Below are 2,194 nucleotides of genomic sequence, written 5' to 3'. Positions count from 1 at the left end.
TGCCACCAGCCCCCCAGGCCGTGCACACGCTGCAGGGAGACCCCCACAGCCCGCCGCTGGTGACCTTCCAGAGTTCGTCTGCCTGGTGAGTGCTTGCGATCGGGTCCCAGGCTGCCCTGGGTCACTTGTCTTTGGCCAGCGAGCTTGGGAAATGCCAGATCGTTGTTGCCGCGGTGTTTGCCTTGTCAATTACCTGATTATCTGTCAAGAAAGAGTTGAGGTTGTTCATGGCAGCCAGGTGTGCCCGGGTGGGAGAGTCGACATGAGAGGTGGAGACGGAGTTTAGAAGCATCGCTTGCAGGTTTATCGCACTGAGAGCTGGTATGAGAGTCATTGCCACTGAGCGCTATTGGCGTGGTGAGTTTCCTGGCTGCCAAGGCAAAAGGGGAAATTGGATGGCTTTCCAACTTTTCACCATCTGGCCGAAGGAAGCAGATCAGTGTGTGATGGGCCAGTGGGGTTTTCTCGGAATGAAGTTGGACTGTGAGCCTATCGGGGGCTCCGTGGTGCGCACGCTGAGTCACAGAGAGGCGTCTGAGGCAGGCCGAGCAGGCGGCTGCGCAGTGACGCGCAGGAGGGAAGGGAGCCAGCAGGAGGGGGGTCCCAGGGATCGGCCTTGTGGGGCGGCTGCCTCTGCAGCACCTGCTCATCCCGCCGAGCAGTGTGTTCCCATCCATCACCGCCACTGCGACTCTCAACTCTCGTGTCTGTGCAGCCCCAGCGGGTGGAGGTGGGGAGTGAGCTCGCCGGGCCCCGGGCAGTGCAGGGTTGGGAGGAGGGCGGAGGTCTGTGCCTTTGGAGCAGGGAGCCACCGCACAGCTGGCCGGAGCCAGCCCCTGGCCAGAGCCAGGCTGCGTACAGGAGCCTCAGTTCAGGGGTGGGGTGAGGGGTTCCGGCGCTCTGTGGGGGCTGAGCTGCAGCTGTGGGCACAGTATCCCAGGACATCACCATGCTGAGCCCCAGGTGCAAGATTGAGGTGCAGCCCTGGCGGGCGTGGCTCGGGGGGTGGGGCGTTGTCCCAGGCACTGGAGGTTGCTGGTCTGATTCCTGGTCGGGTGCATCCTGGGTTGCGGGCTTGATCCCCGGCTGGGAGCATGCAGGAGGCAACTGATTGATGTTGCTCTCTTTCTAAAACATCAACAAAAATGTGAAAAACATTGAGGCGCAAAAACGTACAGCACAGTGATCACTGCCAAGTCCATACGTTTTCCAAGCAACCCGCCCCGGGTTCAAGGCCCAGCTCTGCCGCTTCCCAGCCCCAAACTTCAGGCAGGTCACTTCCCCCCCTGACCTCCCCATCCCTCGGCCCCGGGCTTGTTCTCAGGGTTAAGCGCCCGGCACATAGTAGGTACTCAGTTCACCGTGGCTGCGTCCTCACAGGAGATGCCACCGAGCTAGTAGTGACCATTTAAGTGGTTAACTGGTAGCGACCTTTCAATAAGGAGTGACTTAAATAATTAATAAGGTGCAACTTAAATCAGCTTGTGCTTATTGATCCAATAATGGCCCCATCGATCACGCAGGAGACAAAGACCCGGCCTTGCTCAGCCAAGTCTGACAAATGTCTGCGGAGCAGGGCCCCTGGGTGGGGGTCCCCTGCCGGCTCCCCGGGAAGCGGAGATGGTGGCGGGAAGATGCACAGCCCGCCCAAAGCTGCAGACAAGGAGAGGCCTGCTGGCCTGGCCCCGGTGTGGGGGGGGGGGGGTGTCTGAAACGTGGGCCTTAGGCAGCAACACGCTGGGCTGTTGGCCACCGAGAGCGAGCGTGTCACAGCCTGATGGTCAGGCCGGGAAAGGCCAAGGCGTGTGTGCGAGGCCAGGACGCTCACCAGGCACCGCGACGAGCTTCTGTCCTGCTGTGTCCCTTCAGGAGCCTCCCGCGACGGCGCTGCGCCCGAGCCCCCTCTCTCACTTCCCGCTTCAGCCTCGCGGCCTCTCTCTTTCTTCCCTCCCGTCCTGCCCTGCTCCGTGGTATGTGGGTGAGCCCAGCTTGTCCAGCTCCTGGAGGCCTCTCACCCCCCACCCCACCCCCGTACCCCGATTCCCTGCACAGAGGGAGCAGGGCACGAGAAAAGACCACGTGACCCTTGAAGTCACATGACCCTTGCAGATTTCATGAGGCCCAAGGAAGAACCAGGCCTCGGCCCTGCTGTTTGCGCCCCCGTGCCCCCCCCCGCCCCCCTGCCTTGGGGAGA

The 2,194-nt window shown here is 61.9% G+C and overlaps 1 protein-coding gene across 1 annotated transcript in view; it reads left to right on the top strand.

Moving 5' to 3' along the window:
- The window catches only part of KIAA1644 (KIAA1644 ortholog), a 40,352-nt gene that overhangs the window by 36,599 nt on the left and 1,559 nt on the right, over positions 1-2,194 (top strand). The window lies entirely within an intron of this gene.

The sequence above is a fragment of the Myotis brandtii genome, unplaced genomic scaffold (assembly GCF_000412655.1).
Source record: "Myotis brandtii unplaced genomic scaffold, ASM41265v1 scaffold138, whole genome shotgun sequence".
Taxonomy (NCBI): domain Eukaryota; kingdom Metazoa; phylum Chordata; class Mammalia; order Chiroptera; family Vespertilionidae; genus Myotis; species Myotis brandtii.
Note: the sequence above shows the minus strand (reverse complement) of the source record. Positions and strands in the feature narration are given on the sequence as shown.